The sequence below is a fragment of the Camponotus vicinus genome, unplaced genomic scaffold (genome assembly GCF_025532165.1).
Source record: "Camponotus vicinus isolate PSW18456_S1 unplaced genomic scaffold, iyCamVici1.0 SCAF_3, whole genome shotgun sequence".
Taxonomy (NCBI): domain Eukaryota; kingdom Metazoa; phylum Arthropoda; class Insecta; order Hymenoptera; family Formicidae; genus Camponotus; species Camponotus vicinus.
The window spans coordinates 2474565-2495894 of record NW_028141967.1 but is presented as its reverse complement, the minus strand read 5'-3'; the positions used below and the strand labels follow the sequence as shown (position 1 = coordinate 2495894).

The 21330-nt window shown below is 35.2% G+C and overlaps 1 protein-coding gene across 3 annotated transcripts in view; it reads left to right on the top strand.

Moving 5' to 3' along the window:
- Sk (small conductance calcium-activated potassium channel) overlaps positions 1-21330 on the top strand; it is a 123926-nt gene that overhangs the window by 10515 nt on the left and 92081 nt on the right. The window contains exon 1 of one of the 3 annotated variants that reach the window (XM_083094579.1): positions 884-1349. The exons of the other annotated variants lie outside the window; for them this stretch is intronic. The gene's annotated coding sequence lies outside the window, so the exon portion shown is untranslated. Of the gene's footprint in view, positions 1-883; positions 1350-21330 lie in introns of those variants that run through there. 3 annotated transcript variants of the gene reach the window in all.

Sequence of the window (21330 nt, the reverse complement as noted above, 5' to 3'; positions counted from 1 at the left end):
CGAGGAAAGTAAGGAATAATATTGTTGCAGACTTCAGTGTTCTTAAATTAAAGATGGCAATTGCTAGATTAATCATGAGGTAAAGTGGCTGCAAAGGTGGTTCGGAACGAGGATCGATATCCTCGTGCGCGATATTCTTGTTGCGTCTATTTTTTCTAGCCAATAAGCTCTCACCATAAAATCCGCGTTAATCAGGCTAATTCAATCACTGGATCAGAGAATATCTCTTCGATCGCTTCAACGATAAAAGAAACATTAATTTTTATTAAACGTTTGACTTTTTTCTCCAAAGATTGTTAAAAATTGCTGAATCGTCGTCTTTTTTCCTATCTCTGTAATATTTTATTATCTTTTTTACCAGCGTTTCGTCGGAACAAAATTAATTTCCTGAAATTTTAATATCTTTTCGGATCTCTAGGATCGTACGCGTGAAAATTCTCATTACCGGGGTGTGTATCGAGCTGAAATCTAAGATATTCCACGGCCGTAAGCGCGCTGCATATACGTGTAACACATTCTCGTCGTCCGTCTATTTTTACTCTCATCTCTCCGTTAAAGCACACACCCCGCACACAGGTGTAGTCGTCGTAAAATCTAAAAATCGAATAGCGGTAGCCTGCTATGGAGTCAATAATCGATACATCGCGGCGCTCCGAAAAGCCGGTGACCGCGGCGCGTGGTTCGGAAATTGCAGCGCGCTCGCGCGCTGCAACCCCTTCGTGTGCTGCCGCGGTACACGTGACCCCAATGGCGCCATAGGCGGGTGCGACGGCCCTGAGGACGCCCGGCGTCGCGACGCGACGTACGTACGGCTTGTCGGAGCGTACCGAGGCCGACCGATGGCACACGAGGGCGTAGCGACGGCAACCACGTTTGCCCACGTTACCCTCCAGTCCGTCGTGGTGTGTCTCGTCGGCCGCCGGCTCGTCCGACAACCACGCGCGCTGCTCTGTTTTCTCTCCCTCTCTCTCTATCTCTCTCTCTTTCTCTGTTTTTCTATCTTTCTCTCTCTCTGTCTTTCTCTTCCTCCCGTCCTCGTTCACCCCTCCCGATCCCGGTCTCTCGGTACATCCGGATTTTTTTCTCTCTTTGGCGAGCCGTGCGGCATTCGCGCGAGGGTGACCGACCCCGTCGCGTCGAGCAGTGGAGTTATGTTACCGCCGCCGCGCCGTGACGTTCCGTGTGCACCTTAAATTCGACCGGGTTAACTGCCGGGCGAAGAACCGCATCGCGACGACGACGAGGGGTGGCAGAGCAGGCAGAGCAGGCAGAGGCGGCGATGCAACGCGGCGCGGGGATGAACGTGCTGGCTGCGTGCTGCCGTCGCCCTGGCGCGAGGGGACGTTAAGGTAAGAGGGTTCAACGAACGCCGATTGCGCTGCCACGCGCGGCTTCTACCCCCTCATCCTTCCTCTCCCTCTCTCTTTCCATCTAATCTCCCTTGTGCACTTTGAAACAAAGAAAGAGTTGTTTGTACGAAGTTCCAGGAACTTGCGAATTTTGTCCTGAGCTTCGACCATCGCGACAGCACCAGATAGATGTACCCCGTGATGCTTTAGACTGGCAAGAAGTGTGCATTTATTATTCTCGTGCTTTGGAGTATTTTTATAGTTTTATGCGAGCGAGTGGCTTCGTCTCTACTTGTTTTAAAAACTGGCCAAACATAATATTAATCTTACTACTCGACTCGTTAGTGCCGGAGTAACATCATTTGTCGCACCGATCGATGGTGAAAAATAATATTAATCCTGTTTTTAGTCGGCTGTCTTTAATGTAAAAAATAATATTATTATACTTATTATTAGAATCAAAGTGCCGATAAAAGTTTTATTACTCAAGCATTTAATTATCCTAATTGAGAGTAAATTAAATGCGCTTTTTTCGAAAGTTTTATTATTCGCTTATTTTCCGAGTTGGAAAATTCTTCAATTGCGCATCATTCCAATCTTTATTTTCGTTAAAAAGTTCCATTATCGAGGAATATTTTAGAGGATATAAAATCTTTAAATGGGCAAGCAAGTTCTCTTCCATATGGACTCTTGTATTGGATCATCCGTCTTTTCTTGTTAAACATCTTCGACTTTATGTAGCTTTCTTGAATAAATCTGAAAAGTTTGTATAGCTTCTTGCCATTCAAATATCATATTTAATCCTAATGATACTGCATGACTGATGCAAATTTTATTTAATAATACTTGTACTTGTGAGGATAATTCAATGTGCAAAGAATTTTAAAAAAATGATTATATGATAAGTTAAAACATTATGTGAAAGAATACAACTTAATAATAAAAATTAACACATGATATTAAAAATTCTATGCATTGGAAATTATTTTGATCAGATTTTTTTACTTTTTTATAGAGTTAATCATGAATTTTTTCATGAAGTTTTTCATCGCACTTGCTTAAAATATTATTACAGCGTATATTTTTAAATGTATTTTTATTGCAGGAAAATGCTGTTTTTTTTCAGATTTAGAATGTTTTTATTCAAATCACAGTTATTGAGACGTGTGTAATTTTTATTTATATTTCAAAATTACTTTAGTTATTATCTAGTTATTTTTCTGCCGGAGAAAGTCGGTAATGGGTCAGATGATCAATATCAATGACTGCCGAGAGTTGATTATGTGATGAACGAAACTCGAAGTCACGTAATACGCTGGCGAAGAAAAATAAACCCGCAGTCGTAGGTTAGTATTTAACTGGGGAATGTTCTGGCAATGATTCCGAGGTCGGTTACCTTAGACACTTATTTCGGCGGCGCTATCGCCGAACGACTCGATGCTGAATGCGTTTATCGATTTCCCTTTAACAAATATATATGTGTATCAGATACTCCGAAACTATTGCGCTTATCTTTTCATTCATAGTTTTTTCCTTTTTTATATAAAAAAAGAAAATTTCTCTCTCAATTTTAAAATTATTAATTTGCTAAAAAGTCTTATTAATTAAATCGTAAAATTATTAATTTCTTAAAAATTTCTCGAGGTAAAATTCTATATCATTATTTTTCATATCATTAACTAAAACGTGATCTCGTTCTTCATTTCGCGCAGAGAACAATTTCGCGGATCAATATTCTTTCGCGAGATGACCGCGTAAAATTGGCGTTGCATAATTCTCGCGGATAAACGGATCGGAGAAAGAATTATGGGACGCGCTTGCCGCTCGGCGACCACTCAAAGTTAAATATAACGACATATAAAGGCAGCTCTCCGATGATACATGATATCTGGGGTTATTGCATCTAGATGGCAGAGATTGTCGATAAGGTATTTCAATTTCAATTCATCGCAATTAATTTAGAGTGCATAATTCTGTGATAAATTCCATTAAAAAAATTTTTTTAATTAATTTCGCATTAATTTAAATAATAATTTTTTAATTTAAATAATAATTTTTTTAGACACACACACACACACACAAATAAACATTTGAGCAAATTGATAAAGAATTTAAACAATTCAAAATTTAATTTATTCATCTAAAAATCACGCAAATTTATGTAAATTAAATCAGCGTCGAAATTATGCTATTATCCAAATTTCTCTTTTTAATCCATAGTCGTCTGCCTTTAGAATCTACTTTTATTATGAGAGAGAAAAGTCACATTTTCCCTAAAATTATATGCCATTTGTTTCAATGATATCAAACTGGCATCAACCCTCTTCTCTTTTCTAGAGGGTACAATAGAAACAGGAGTGTAAAAACTTCCATTCATTCCACTTATCAATACATCTTTACACCTCCCACGTCTCTCGAACACGAGTTATCACGATAAAGGGTGTGTCTCATTCTAAAATTAACGATCCATTTTTCTTTTGCACATTTATAATCCCCTTTTAATTGAGATTTCTTGTATGAGGTGAAATTGTGCGTTAAAAACGAGAAAATTATACCTATACAATAGAAGTTTTAATAGAAATTTCCTAAAGAAGAGGTTCGATTAAAAAATATCCAAATTTCTCACTATTTTTTTACAGAAATTAGCATATTGAATATTTTGACATTATCTTTGTTTTATTGTGAATTGGAAAACATTTGTTTTACTGAATTTATGGATTCTTTCAATTTTATTTCGAATAAATAATTTTGCTTAAAAATCACAAAAATTTTGTTTTTAGCTAACTTTTCTTTCCGTTGAACAATTTCTTTTAATAAATCGCTAATTAAACCGCGTGTAAAATTATGTAAAAAAGTTGCGGGTAAATTTTGCGAGGAATAACAATTTTCGAAAAAAGTTGGCTCGCCAATGTAGCTTTTTCCTGAGGTATCCCGTGCAATTTAAACGACGAAACTCGCTTTTGCGACACTTCGTGGCACCGATTTATTTTTACCGTGATTGCTATATATCCGGGAGCTCCCTTTTTTTCATTTCAGCGTGTGAAAGGTCCGCCGGATGTTCGAGGAGGATAAAAAGTGAGCGGCACGAGAAGGGAGCGAGCTGAAAGACGAAAGACACGCGAAAATCCGATACAGAACTGCTGTTTTTCCTCCCACCACAACCATCTTATCTAATTTACAGCTGTATGATTCACATCTTTCGCACAAAGTTTCATAATGATTTATACGTACGCTTTAACGCGTGTACGTTGATTTATTGTTATCGTTAATTAGGTTTTTTTTATACATAAAGGACTTTGATTTACCTCCGACAGGAAATTCTTTGACAAGCGTGTTTATACAGTGTGGAAATCTATCTGCACGTAAAATATCGAAGCGCTAGTTTGCAGTTTGCAAGTTATAAGCAAACGAATCGAATATTCTGAGTCTTTTGAAAACTTGGAAATTTTGCTACTTGGAAACTTTTGATGTATCTGTGGTTTTGATGTATCTTTCGAACATACATTTTTGAGATTTCGAAGGAGGAATCTCTCTGTGTATAAAACTATGCGAGAAAGAATTTCTATGAATTTCTCGTATCTTGAACCACGATTCTCATGCCATATCTGCGCAATGACGATCGTGACGAACACGCGATTACGTTTTTATCGTTAACAATGTGTATCGAAGATCTTTTCGCGATGGCACGTTTTTCGAGCCGTGTCTCACATATTGATTTCATTTTTCTATGCATCGCTATTCGAAAAACACCATTTTCTTTTATCTATTACGCTATTTTATGACGGGAGGGATACAATCAGGAAAATTATCAGATTAAAATTTTAATCAATACAGTGTCATGTTAAAACAGCGAATAAAATGTAAGATCGAGACGAGATTTGCATAATAGATTTGCATAATAATTTGAAAAGGAATATATTATTATTATCGATTTCCGAGTTTTGCATGTTGCAACTCGGAAAGATCATTCCTCAATCCTATCGCGCGTTATTATACAACACGACGAAGATCATCGGATATGTCGGTGGGACACCCTCTCTTTAAGCCCTTTAAGTCGTTAAGCTCGCATCGCAAATGGAAGGTTCGCGTGCACACACTACAAATTGGAGGACACATATACGTGTTGCGTTGCCTTTAGCTTCGGAAGGCGGTAATATTCTTATCATTAACAGTGTAATCCGGTAATAATAGAGTAAACGAAAAATTTCTAGATATAGCTCAAACATGCAAATAAATTTTACATTTTCAATTCCGCGACATATGGATTTACACTTATTGTTAGAAGGATAGCAGAATGACAAGTTACATACTTGTGTTAAATTTATATTAAAAGTGAACGATTATATTTTGACATAACAATATATCGTAAAAGGAATTTTCCGAATTGTGTTAAATTTTTTTATATCAAATATTATTAAATATTATGTAAATAATTGCTTGAATTTTTTTTTTATTATAGTTTATTATTAGTTTTATTATTAGTTGAATATTTTTTTTATTTTACTCGCGTATGATACCCATGATTATTGTATGATTTACCTCGTGTATTTTACGAGGGTTTACATAAAAGTAAATAATTTATATACATTGATTCTCTCGAGCGGTCACATCATATTCCCCTGCTAACATTATTTTTTCGTTCGAGGATTAAATAAAATCGTTAAATATTGTACCGTATTGAGCATTATAGGATAAAATACGGATATAGATGCGAGATAAAGTATCACCCTAAGGGATGAAGCTCAACTTTAGTAGTCCGGCGTGTCCCAGTCACACACGTGAACGTGTAATCAGCGAAAGGTCTCTCTTCACAGGGGATTCGTTAAATTTTTATGCCCTGGATAATCTAGGTGGGTGCGGGTTCGGACTCAGATTACGGCATCATTCGCGTATTAATTTTTAAGCGTCGTCTGGATTTTTAAACAGATTATAGTCATATCGACCGATATAATTGGCGAATGACGTCCTTCGCGCACTTAAAGATCCGGCGATGCGTCTTTGGAAACCGCGATGTCACAATAAATCGTTTATCAGTCGTCGTCCCAATATACATATGATCCAAGTATACGTACACACGAAGTTCATTTACTCGCCGACTGCCAAAGGCAACAAGGGAATCGTGATATATCGCGCGGTATGGTTGTAACATGTATACGAGGTGTTCTTGTTCACCGAATTTTCGTTTCATCTACGAATACTTTAATTAAGAGAATTTTTCTCGGGACAAACGATTCCATATTATTCATTTTTTTGCCTTAAAAACAGATGAATTTATAAATTGGGGAGAGACAAAAGTAATTTATGCAAGTAATAATTTTTTATATAAATTATTACATCTTGATATTGAAAGTTATTATTGTTTAAAACTTGTCATAATTTAACAATCACTAATTTTAAAATGTTTATACAATATTTCTTTCGTGAAGAATAATTTTAGATATGTTCATTAAAAAAATACATTTATACTAAAGAAGTAATATTTGTACAACATTCGCAATTAGTACAATGGTTTTACGTAGAAATAATACATAACTGATTTGTGTGCAAAAGCATTGACCTTTTAAAGCTTTGAATCCTTTAAACTTTGACACTTGTGAACTTTCGCATTATCATAGAAATTGCGACACCGATGTTGCCGCAATAAAGAGTTTCACAGGAATTCTTTCGACTTACTAATGAGAGAGAGGGACCGAAAACGAGACAAAGAGAAGCTAACTACCAGATTACTTTAAAACCGGTACAATCCTCTTCGGAAGAATTTATGCAACACAAAACGCAATTAGTCGCGGCTGCCATAAAATAATTTTCCTTTGTCTACTAATTACGTTAATTATCTTTTCACGGGCAATTGAATATTATTCGTAATATTGGCGAGCATAATCGGCATAATCGAGCATAAACAGATGGTTTCCACGCAAACTTTTAAAGATTTTTATTAAATAAGACTAGAATATGTATAAAATGCGAATGCAAATTAATATGCGCGAGAAATATATTTAATTCAATTTTTAGAGAGAGAGAGAGGAATTTCATAAAAGCAAGTTGCTTTTATAGATTTTTGTATGCAAAAGTACAAGAGCTTTTATTGAAAAAGTATTGTAATTCTTTAACAAGTATTCTTTAAAAATGTAACGATGTGGCTATTTAAGAATAAGAGAGTTAACATTTTCCACGATGTGATGTGAGTTCCAAGATATAAATGCCTTATAAAAGCGCTGCAACTACAATATGCTAAGTAAGCATGCGGCACCATATTGCATATTTTATAACTGAGTAACTGGAAAGACTGTAGCAAATTCTAGTCGGGAAATGCATTATAATGCAAATGATAGTGTCTTGAAAGTGACAAGATGTTTCATACCATCAGGAAACTGTGCGATTATATGAAAAATAAGTAATAATAATATGCTCTCTGACAAGATGTAGTCCCATTTAATTTTATCCGACATCTACGACTAAATTTAATTACGTCCTTTTGTGACCAATGGAAAATGAATTTTTTTACTCATGTTAGTGTAATTTCTCTGATTTACTGGAATATATATACATATATTTGAAAAAGAGGTGGCTGCGAAAATATAATTTTTCTTTACAAGCGTGCAAAACGACGTTGCGTGCAAGCTCGAAGCGGTGCATTTCTATGCGTGTTTGATTTACATAATTACAGTTCGTCCGCATGACCAAGTGTAATGTCCTGCCTTAATGAATTCTCGATAATCGATGCGTTCGGCTGAAATGCATCGTAATTAGTTTTTCTATCTGGGCATCGCGCGAATGATATTATGCCATACGCCGGACTGATTTTTGACCATCTCGTATTTTGCGCAGACATTAAATAACGAGCCGCAAAACGTTCTTCATTTCTCAGTAATCAGTTGCAAATTTTTCATGGTTGACTCGAACAATTCTTGTTTAAATCTCGCGAATAGCGCGTTTTAAATACTTCAGTATTACTCTGGCTTATTATATAATTTATACGCTTGATTAAAAAGCTCTTATGGCTTGCACTTTTAAACATTATTTCTCATAATATAGGTCGTCGAAATCATGCTAGTTGTACATTATATAAAAAGCAGCCATAAATCATCAATGAATCTTAATGTATCATCGCTATTAGAGCTATTGTAATCGAGAACGGACCTAAATATTCGCTCCTTTATATTACAACAAATTGAATTTTCATAGAGTTATTGTATAATTTTACATTAATATTATTTATACTATATTGTATTAATTTATATATTCATATATGATTTATTATATTACATTAATATTTATTTATATTAATATTATATACACATATTTTTATATTTTGATTTTTTAACAAACTTTTTTATTTATTTTTATTAAAAATGTTATAAAGAGAGATCTAGATATTCCGAGATGTACTGTATATTTTACATCGCCATATATCTTACGCTTTGAAAGATCGGTTTTATATTACACGTGAATTTTAAATTATGCGACGTAATATCAAAATGTATTTTGTAGTAATGTTCCTTGGTTATTCTATTCGTTCCGCGTGCGCATTTTCCTAGTTTTACTATCGACATCCTGTCAGGACTCTTCGAACGTGGTAAATATTCCCCGAGGAAGAAAAATGCGTTGGAAACAAACTAGTTGAAAGTTGAAACACTATTACAATCAATTTTTCTATTAGGAGATGATAACGTTATTCAAAAAAATTAAATTGACAGAGATCAAATTTAACATAAACTTTTATATTATCGAAATAAAGGTCAAACTATCAAAAGTAAATCGATAAATATGATAAGTTTGATAGAAATGGCATTTCTCTTTAAAAACAATATTGTTAACGTTATTGAAATATTCTATATTTATTTTATAAAATGATGAACATGATGTAAATTTACTACTGCTCATGTTATAAAATATTTCTCTCGAATTTCCTAAATAAATAAATTAAATAATAATCATTAAATAATAATCGTTCATTACGTGAGTTTATCGCTGAGATTAATAAGCTCAACGAACGAGGTCACGTGTATCAAGCGTTACATATACATTCTCGTTTGTGCATGGCGTATAAACTACGTTGATGGCGGATGCCGAAACTCCAATGTGGTTTGGAGCGCGAATGAAATAAACAGCACTGAAATACATATGAAGCAAGGTAATGGAAACCTAGAAGCAATAACTTAAGACGCTCAAACTTTCCGGCATTAGAGAATATTAAAGATTTCAACGAGGCAGAATAATCTGCAGAGGTCTAATGTTAAAAATTTCTCAAAGTTGGCAAGAAGAAAAAGAAAGTCTATCATCTATAGTTTGAAAGATTCAAGAATGCAAAAATTGTACATGAAATTTTGAATATTCGATATTTCGAAATTATAAAATGCAAAAATGCCTAAGACACAAGAAAAAGCTACTAAACATTTTTTACATCTTTCATTGTCCAAATAGAAATCTTTGATTATCGCAAGTCTTGGATTTGTAGGTCAATTCGAACTTGACTGACCTCGAAATAGCCATATTTTACTGCGGCGTTAATTTCCATTTCAACATGTCATGATAAATCCCATCAATGCATTAAATGGCATTGAAAGATGGACGATGAAAATATAGGCCGCAACTGCATAATGCTTCGCCGGAAGCGGCCGTTATTAATCGCTTCTAATTACGCCGAAATATATTTCGGCACGATAGGCTGTGTTGCCAAATTAAATGACTCTTCCTCGCGTGACAAAATTTCGGTGATGTCTTTTGTGCCAAGTGCTGCGGTTTGTTTTATTAAAATGTGTAATATTTCGCGATACACATAATTCATACATCGAGGAATATAAAAATATATCCCGCGAGAGGAGATTAACACGGCAATGATATATTATTTTTAACTTGATAATCGATAATTGATATTTTTTATTAAATGTTTTATTTATTCAATTTATCGAGTAAAACTGCTCATTCGCTAACAATTGAGCAAAATTATACACGTATTCTAGCAATTAAATATTATTTATAAAAAAGATGCAGATGACATTAAAACGGGATAGATAAATAATTGAGCAAAGTTATCAATATCGATTAATTAAAATGAAGAGCGTTCATTTATAATAAAATTCGTAAAATTTATTGCTGGAAGCGATTAAATCGTTTTATCATCATTCATGAAATGAAAGGTATCGTTGGGTCCTGCGATTTAAGGGATGGAAATTTAGAATATGTGACAGTTTCAAATTTAGGAGGGAGGCGAGGCAGGATAAGCTTTTTCGACAAACTTTCAAATTACGAGGAGGAAATCTCGCTATCTGTCCCTCCTTTCTCCCTGTGCGATTTATCGTCGTTATCCTTTAGTCATTGTAATTTACGTTTGAGCTTACGGAGGTGAAATTTCGGATTTTGGCTCATTTCCCTCTAACCTACCCTTCGCTTTGTGGTAGAGTAAGAAATATTCGGCAGAGCTCGTCAAAGCGTTAGGGATGCTTAGGACGGTCACGTAGTTTGAGACACATCACCCTTAGGGTCAAATAGATAATCTCGATCGAATAACTCTCTCCTTTCAGCTCGACGTAATATCCGGCAGCATGTCCTTAGTTCATTAGTTGGCCGATTAATTAAGCGTGCTCGCATGTCTCGGGATGCAAAAATTCATATAATCCTACCGGTCATTAGGGGTGTTGTATGGGTTGTAAATTATATTTATCGGAAATTGTGTTGTGTATAAACTGCGCATTAAGGAGAAAGGGAGAGAGAGAGAATTCGCGCCTCTATTAATCGATTATTAAATTGAGGTAATAAACGCATAAACCGCGTAAAATAAGCTAAATGTGATTATTATTATTATTTTGAGTAATTTCAGGAAACACACACTAATAAAAAATGCTCTTTGAAATGGCACGCATTATTTCGGTTATTATATAATAATTAAAAAATAAATAATTCTAATTTAATAATATTTGAAATAATAACTTTGTTAAAAAATAATATATTATATAACTTTTTTAATTTAATATTTATACCGTGTAAGGTAAATAGAAATTTGAAAAAATATAAATATATACAGTTAGTTTTGCGGATTAAAAATAATTTGAAGAATCGATCGCTTTCATGATATCCACTGCCGCCTGTTGACTGCTCACTTTTTCGACAGTTCACGTGGCTTTATCAGAGAAATGTGCTTTAATTCTGTCGAGCCTGTAAGCCTTAACGCCGTTAACTCCATTCGTTATCTGCCTTCGTTAATCTCAATTTCCCGGGCGACGCGTCAATCCGGTCTCACTATAACTTCGGCGTGTCGATAGATTTATCGTGACGGGGATCGCGCACAGAGGCACCGGCCACGTGTCATTACGTCGCCTTTACGTGTCGTGTCATGTGTTACCGTTCCGTGACTCCATCGCGATGAAAACTACTGAAACTCCATTGTGCGACGACGTAGCCGTGTTAACGCTGCTCTTGAAATTGTATGAACCGCCGCGGCCTGGCGCGTAATTCACGTCATCAGGCGGACGGATTTAATTTTAAAGGCGATTTCTCGAGTCCAGCGTAGTCTTCCGCGTTTAATTTTAATCCCTTTGTACTTCCGAGGTCTTAAAATATTTCCACCGGAATCGGATGATGAGATATATATATATATGCGACGCGTGACCGCAGCGAGTTTCGTTGCGGAAATTAGACTAATCTCTAAAGTTTGAAGATGAGGATTTTAATTCGCGAAGGGAAATTCAAATTCTCATTTTCAGCATGTGTTGAACTTTCGTATTCAATCCTTTATTCTTTTTCCCGCAAGTACGCCAGAGAGCGTGTTTACATTGTATCTCATTCGTACCTTAGTTTCTTTTATGCCGCATCTCATTCGTTTTCCCTCGCAAGAAAATATATAAAGTTATGCAATATCTTGAGGGCATAAAGTATTTTTATTTACTTGCTTTGTGTTCCATCGCTCGTCCATACGATCGTGCATCCTTTCGTCGAGATGAGCTCTCTTTCTTGTTTCCTCTCTTCCTATTTTTTTTCTCCCTCGTTTTACTCCAACTTTATTACTTTCTTAATTAGCTCGTTCGATATATCTGCCGGTGCTTTGGGTCAGGGAGTTTTTATTATCGTGCGCCGACGTTATTATCGTGTTTGTGAGGGAGGAAGGCGAAGGAGGTCGGGCGAGCAATACTCGAATTTCCGTGAAATTTATTCTGTTGCACGAAAACCGCATCCTAAAGCGAATTTCCTGTTTTGATACGTCGGTCATTAGAAGCAAAATTGCATGGACGACCGGCCGCGGAGCAAAGTTTTTTCTTTTTAATTGCCCGTCGACGCGGCCAGAGAGGGCGATGTTTGACCGAAATTTATCTTGTTTTCATCGACGAGCGTTTTTTAATTGGCTCGCTCATCCCACTTCCCGATGCAATTGCTCTTTTGCCATCGATCATGCCACTTATCGCTGAAGTCGAAAATTTGTCGTTCACGCGCTTCCCCTCGTTCTTTTTCCCCGCTCGCAAAGAAAAGTTTAATGCAATCATGAAATTTTGCTTGAAGTATAATTATGTAAATACTGTATGCTAAGAATGTATAATTTAGCGTAGCAATTTAAAAGAGATTTCTGTGAAAATCTGAAAAAAATATGTTTAAAATTAAACACGATTTAATTGTATTGTTATAGTTATGATGACGTAAAAAGAAATCCCGTACGTTTAAGATATTTATAGTAGGAATATTTAGTGCGAAATTTCTCTGAAAGACAAAAATATAAAAAAGAAATTCTACTATATAAAATATATTTGAATTATTTCGCAAATATATTTTAATTATATCAGATTTATTCTTAATTATATCAGGTGTATCGGATTTTTCGAAAAGCTCGTGATAAAACGAAATAATGACGTCTCTCACGCTATTCTGCTTCCCGACGATTCATCCATTTTGCATAAGCCGTCTATCGATGAGCCAATCAGCGCTCTTCACGCCTAAATAAACAATCAGACGCGATCGAGGAACTAAAATGCATGCCAGGTTATGCGTTTGCATTCGTTCGCAATTTTCGATAGGGGTGGGACGCTCGACATTCTCCGGTACACGTGTGTTTCCTCCCCCTTTCCGCGTCCGCTTCTCTGTATTTTGCCCTCCTTTTTTTTTCATTTCTAGAATCTCTCGCATAGAAATTTGACACTCGATTTTCGCTTTGCTTTGATCACCCCGCCGCGTTCCCGCCTCCCCCCTTTCGCGATGTTTTCTATTATTTTCCTATCATTCTCTATCCCTCTCGTCTCTTTCGCGATTGTTGCATGTTGTTTTTGCATCCCTCATCCCTCTCTCTCTCTCTCTTGTTGTGGGGACAATTAAAAAAAATAGCCAGGTTAGTTTTGCTCCGATCGCGGCGTTTATTCTATCGATCGGACTTTATCTGATCCGTCGTATATTAGCGAGCTACTATGTGCGTGGGAACATTAAAGCAAATTAAGTACGCCGTTACGTCATCGATGTTAACTCGTTGCCACATGTTTACACACGTTAGGTTAACTTGGCGGCGAGTTAATATTCTCCGCGGCTTATCCCTTGGATAATCTCTCGCTATTACAACGTTAAAATATTTTTTCGATGTTTAAACACGATACGATGTTAAACAACTCGCCTTGCATTATAACGTCGATCTAATTTTTTTTCAATTTTCTTTAATATCGGCACACGTAGAATTTTAATTTACGTAGAATATGACCAGCGCAAATAGCAAGAGGCTCTATAATGGAAAAACTCACAAATGTCGCACATACCGGGGACGTGGAGAATCGATTAATTTTTCATTCCGCTCGAAATTCGCCCAAAAAGTTGGCTGGCACCGCAAACATTCTGCGTTTACGCGAGCCGCATAACTAAAACTTATATTATCACCGCATACGAAAAAAACTGAATTTCTACATATTTAATTCGCACGCGGTATACGACGACGGGATTGTTCGTGCAAAATGCAAAAATGTCTGATCGCCAGATAGCTGGAAATTGGAAAAGGGTCTTCTCTACGTGTACTAGGCGGCATGAATAAATAAGAATATTTGTGCAACTCGACGTGGGGTAAAATAATGGAGGGAAAATTTGGACTACGAGAGGGCACTCTACGTCAATAATTTCGTCGATCCCCTGCGATGCAAAAGAGACGCCGCGGGAAAAAAAGGGTCTCCGCAAAATTCGATTACATTTCCAGGAAATCTTCCAACCAACGTGATCGGTTTTTGTGCACAGAAAAAAATAAGTGTCAAATCAAAACTTATATACTTAAACTAACGCGTTCATTGTTTCGTATATACGCAACAATTTATAATAATCTTCTTAAAAGAATTTAATAATTTTAAATTTCAACAATATTATAGTCTTATTTTAATATTATAATTGTCACCTCAAGAATAGATAATTATTTAATTCTACTTTAAGAAAATTATAATATTTGATTTAAAAATGTTATTTTCTATCTAACATTGTTTCTTTTCGATTCAGAAAAATTAAATCTTAAATCATAAGAATATATTTTTCTTGATTGAACTATATAAAATGGCTTCATTCAAGTAAGCAATTATTCAAGCAATTATATCTTTCTTTAATTAACGCAATATAATCTCATTTCAAGAACTCGCAAAGTTGTTCAATCATTGTACCTCTATATTGATTATGCGATTGCGAACGTGCATCGAAATAGACGCAACATTATACAAACAGTCGGTGAAATTATTTTATTTCCTAATGTATATCCAGCAACAATCTCGAGTACAATGTGTACAAGTACGATGTGTACGTTGCTCTTGCGCGTTATAAATTAATTTTCTGCGGATTAATGTACCGTTAAGCGCATTTACGGAGTACGTCGTAAACGTGGGATGTTAAAGACAAGATAAAATTTTATAATGCCATTTTCTTTCTCTCTATTTTGCTTAATCAATAACGAAAGGTCTGAGAAGAAGAGGTAGCGAAATGGCAACAGTGAGCTATTCAACACGCCCTAGTAGTGGATAATTTTACTTTATATTCACGAACGGAATTATACTTGTGTATAAATATATATATATATATATATATATATATATATATATATATATATATACCAATTGAGGGTTCGCAGTATTTTGCATACGAAATGCGAGTCGAGGAGTAATACATAGTTACGCGCATTTCGAATACACGTAAACCGCCATAATTTTCGCGGGCATGAAATTTATTGTTCCTCAGTGGCAAGCTTGCGTGAAATTCAGACAGAGAGAGACCAGCGTTATAAAATTATACGCGAGACGCGACGTTTCCGGGCCAGACAGGTGCTGCTTGATTTTTATTATTTATATAGCAGTCCTCTCTCCAGCGACCTATATAAAATACCATTATGCATAAGGATTGTACGTAGAGAAAACGCTCATCCTGGGACGAGTTTAAAAAAAGGAAAAAAAGGAAAAATGGAGAAAAAGAGGCAGATGGAGATAAAGCATTACGCAAGATGTTTTTCCGAGTTAAATCCTGCGCGATGTCACCGATGAAAATTTCACGGTGCTTTTACTCGAGCGAGCTTAATCTGTCGAGTAGAAACATTTATTTCGACTCATGCTTAAATTAGACTAAATGATCGCCGATGGCGACTTTTTTTTATCGCCTTCTTGCTCTAATTTAGATAATTGCATGTAGCCAAAATTACAATCTAATATTAAATCTTGTAAACGAGTAATTTATTAATAATTAAATTTTTACTTATTTATTTTATGAAAATTAAATTATATATTATATGAAATATTTTAAAAATATAAAGTGTTTTTATTTTTGAATATTTATATTTTAAAAATCTTAAGAAACATTTTGATTTTTTAGAGATAAATGCTTTGCAACGAATATCTATGGAATCCCAAAAGTGAAACATTCAATCTCAATATATAGCAGGCCAAAGTATTTTGGTCGTATCGATTGGTCGGGGAAACTGGTCTTCTGATTTTTGTCTCTTCCGATACAAGACAGATGTTTCCGATGTAGGATATCAATGAGGAATCGATCGGTTGATGATCGATCGGCGTAATGAGGTAATTTTTTAAGCAATGATATACCAATCCGTTCGGTTCTCTACTACCTAGTGCATAAATGATTCAGATTCTCCCTTTCCATGTTCCCTAATTATAGATGCTCGTACACAATGAGTTGTTAACTCATGAAATCGAAACGAAATGGGCAAATTACATCGCGAACGCGAATATCGATATTTTCCAACGCTGGAAAATTAGCATCTATCGATCAAAGCGAAATATAGAAAAAGTCGATAATACGCGATGCGATTGGAGCAAATGTTGATGTAATCCGTGATCACGAAAATATAATTAAATAAATTTTTTACACTTTTTTTAGTTACATTTTTTAAGAATATTTTTCTTGTTGATCTCACCTCCATTTTAACGAACTTGAGAAGCTGAATAGAATACAAGGATCAGTGAATTTTCATGTTTTTTGGATTGAAATATTTTACAATGGTAACAAAAAAAAACAGATAGCGGATGAAACAATGACGAATTAAATTCGCGTTATTGAAAGTATCCATCGCAGGAACAAAGCGTTTTCGCGTTAGGAGCCTTCGCACCCATTTTTTCGAAGGTACAATCGCGGTGCAATTTCAGTCGGTGCTCGATGGCTTAATTGTTCGCCGAAAATTAAATAAATGTGTGTTGCGAACGCGCGGGCGCCATATTGATTTATGGTCGTTTATTAATCGCGCTTTTCGAAACAGAGATTTCAATTGGCGTTACTCGATACTTATTTCATCATTTAATTATCGCCAAATGTATTGCTATGCAACTGAGTGTTTACGATATCGATAATAACTGCATCAAAACTTGGCGGATAAACATATGCTCGAATAAAAACGTTAACGATCTGTAAATATTTGTGTGCGCGCAATGTTGTATCAATGAAAATATTATATTTTTGTAATAGGAATATCTTAATTGTGCTTCGCTCCGCGAAATAAATATGTAGAAGCGAAGGAAAATATTCCCATGTGAAAATTAATGAATGTATTCTTGTCTACTTTTTTCTATGTCAGCGAAAATCATGAAAAATTTTGTTTGGCCCGATGCCGGGGAATCGTATGAATGTTTTACACTCGACAGAAGAACTTTTCACAAAGAGAAAGAGAGAGGGAGAGGGAAAGAGAGAGAGAAAGACAGAGATGCAACCGTATTACTGAAACAGTGGCGATCTTTTAGCGAGATGTTCAGATTCTTATGTTATCTAAGAATCCTCCGGGGATCGTATTCTCAGCAGGAACTTAAAAGTTTAAAGGTCTGACCGATTAAGTCTTGAAACTCTAACGAGGATGTAACGTCTAGATTAGATTTATCGGTTTTTACTTAATGTCAGATTGCTGCGAAATCTGCTTTAGATCTTTGATATCTGAAACTTTCGATATCTGAAATTCATGATAAGATGAGATCCAAAGGGAATCTTAGATTTCTAAATTATCAGATTTAAAAAAAAAATTTGGAAAGGACTATTGCATTCTAATGGATAGGAGTCTTAAAAAAGTGAAGTTTTAAATCTTCCAATCTGTTTTCCTCCCTCTCGAGTTTGCGGGACATTGACCGATGAGACGGATTCTCTTGGAAATTCTCTTTCATTTTTTAAAGTTTTAATTTTTAATTTTCAGCATCCTCTCAATATCCGAGTCATTTATTTCACGGTATATAACATGAGCTATATTATGATTGCACATTATACACCTTGCGCAACAACTTCTTAGTCCCATATTTCCCGGGCGACTGCCTTAAATAGTTTAAGCGGGCTCATAAAATTGTGACTTGATATCGATTCGGCCGCAAATAAAACGGTAGCGATTGAATTTCAGTCGTCCGCGAGTCATTAAATATTGCGACTTGCTCGCCAGTATTAATAAAGAATGAAAATAGAAATAAGAGAGACACGTTAATTAAAATAGTCGTTCATCAACACGCCTCGACCTAACATTATATGACGATATTTTGATATTTAATTGTTTGACATAATTGGCAAGTGCCTCAAATTCAACAAATTTCTATCGATAAATTTTATATGCAAGAGTATAAACGAGAGATGTATTGATGTATAAATAAAAAATATAAATAATTGACGTAAATAAGTAATTATAAATATGCGGGGAAAAAATAAAATTTTCCTGTTAACACTCTTTATCTTCGAGTTTATTCTTCCAGTTATACTTTAAATACGGAAAGAGTTTGTCTACACGAGCGAGGAGTCACGAGATATACAAATCGCGGTAAGATAAACTGAGGTTGGCAAGATGAAAGTGCAATAATTCTGAAGGAGAAAAAGGAGGTTGAATGACATCTTAGCACGTCGTTTGCGTCGTGTGTTGTAGATCGGCTTTTATATCTGTTCGATTTATGTTATGGCTCATTGAACATCGACTGTAGTCTTCCTTTTATTCTTTTCTGCCTGTCCTCCGGCTACGATAGGAAATGAAGATCCATATATCGAACCCTGCTGCAGCGACAGACACTAGCGACAGACTTTAATTCTCATTGATCATTGACTCTCTCTCTCTCTCTCTCTCTGTCTCTCTGTCTTTCTCCATTTAATCCTTTATATTCTTTTCCAACTATTATCAGTGCGAAATCTTGGACAGTAATTTTCAAATAATTTCAAGAATTTTGTAAGAGACAACATCCTACTTATTTTTTATTTCTGATTTAATTATTTAATTTACCTAAATTATTTAAAGAATATATAGTTAATTTTTATATTCACACCTGATACAAAAAAAATGTTATTTTTTAGGAAGAATTTTATACAAATGTTCTAATCAATTTCTTTTGAGCATTTGAGTAAAATGTAAATTATAAGAATTTTAAATGAGAAAAATGGGCTTTTTTTTATCAAAACTGCACTGTGCTATTAATAATGTTCAAGATAATCTCCGCAATTCTTTTATAGCAATCCAATAAAGTAAATCCAATAAGTTTCAGTGAAAACAAGCGAAGATGTCGAAAAAAGAGGCGATTACGTATGAAATGTTCGAGAATGCATCCTTAGAAAAACGCGGCTTTGCGCGCATTTCCGAAATAAATCATTGGTCGCTTTCTTCCTCAGCCGGGTTCTTTTTTTTTCAACGAAGAGCAAGTAGAAATTGACAAATAGCGTTCTTGCCGAAGGTGCTCCTTAGACTCCATTTTTCCACGGGATAACGACCTATCCGTCGATATTTTAGCGTTTGTCGAAAAAACATCTCATTACAACTAATTGATTAAATTCGCTTTTGGAATTGAGATTAAATTTGATAAATTGTATAGCGCAATTTTTTTCCATATTATTTTTAAACTTTCTGTATTTTGCATTGTCTTTAAAATTTCAAAAAAATTTTAATTTTCTAAATTCTTTCTTGAGAACCGAATATTATGGAAATTTCTGGTTAAAGAGCTGTTTTGTACTCAGTTTTGATCTCTAAAACAATTTTAGAATCGTAGTTTTCTAAAAATAGATTTACATTTTTAAAAATCCGTGTTGTAGTAAATGTAAAAAAAAAAAGAGAAAAAGATCGGTGTAACGAGAAACTTCATCACAAACTTCATCATTACACAGTGCATCAGAGGGCTGAGAAAAAAGCGCTGTTGATCGTGGGTAGCGCATCCTTCCCACCCCCTTTATAAAGCTTTGACTAAGCGTTTGTACGCAACGACCCGACAGAATACACTCGCAATTGCCTATTCTCAATTGCAAGCTAAAGGCCGGGTTTCCTACCGTCCACCTCTTACCAAGTAAGCCTTTTCCCGATCGATCCGCGAAGCCTTGATTAGATTTAGCTCCGGCGATTGAGTCGGTCGCTTCATTACATTAATCCTATAGCATTCAATCGAGTACACTTTTCTCGAAAGGACATTACGTCTCTTTTCTAAGTGCACTGATTGTTATTCTTCTTATAACAGGCTTCCTTTGTTTACGCTCTTCTCTGTTAAAGATAATTCGGTAAAAGGAAACGTTACCTTAACATTGCACCCCGCATCGTCTTCGATTCAATCAATTTCTAGATAAGAGAGAGAGAGAAACATTTAAAGAAATCATTTAAAGCAATTGCGTTACACCCATAATATTTATTAACGCGAGGATAAATAATAATACTTTAATTATTGGAAAATAACGATGAATAATAGTTATAATAAAATGAAGAAATGATTCTTCTGTTATATAATATTACGATGTCATTTCTACCGAAGAGAAGTATATACACGAATATATACTTGAGGAAATATATCCGTTTTCAAAAGGGCAACGCTTTTCGATTCACCCAGTGTGCACAGAATCAGACTGAAAGGCGAGCTATAAATTTCCTGTTCCGTCAGTCCTTTCGTTTTTTTATTTCCGCGGTACGTTTTCGCGCGTATTCGACGAGCCGGAAAAACGATCGTCGGTCAAAGAGTCGCACAATGCGAGTTTTCGCGAGCGAATACGATTTCTACCGCGGCTCGACCAACCGGAAAGGAAGACCGATCGTACCGCGGGATTGCGGCGGACGTTTATCGTGAATTAAAGGGATCAAAGGGGGATGGCGACGTCTTCCGGCGAATGGCGGAGAATCTCCGACAACTTGAGCACTTTGCCCTCCATCCTTGCGTCTTTTCACGTCCCCTTTCCATTCGATTTTCGAATGATCGGAGTGTATGTATGTACGCCCGAATATGTAGTACGAATAGTATAACCGAGATATATATAACTTCGAAATATATAAAATAATTTTTATAATAAAAAATTCCGTCAAATTGCTCGTTTAAAAATACGTTAATTATTTTAATATTATTAAGTTTTAATATTATTTTAATATTATTTTAATATTAAGTTTTAATATTATTTTAATATTATTAAGTTTAATTATTTTAATATTAAAATATTTTTTAATCATTTTTAAAGGAAAAATTTCTTATATTTATATATATATATTTCGAGTGAAAAATACCTTACTTACGCGCGTATAATAATATAAAATAATAATAAAATCCGCGGCTTTTTACCTACTTCTCGCACAACT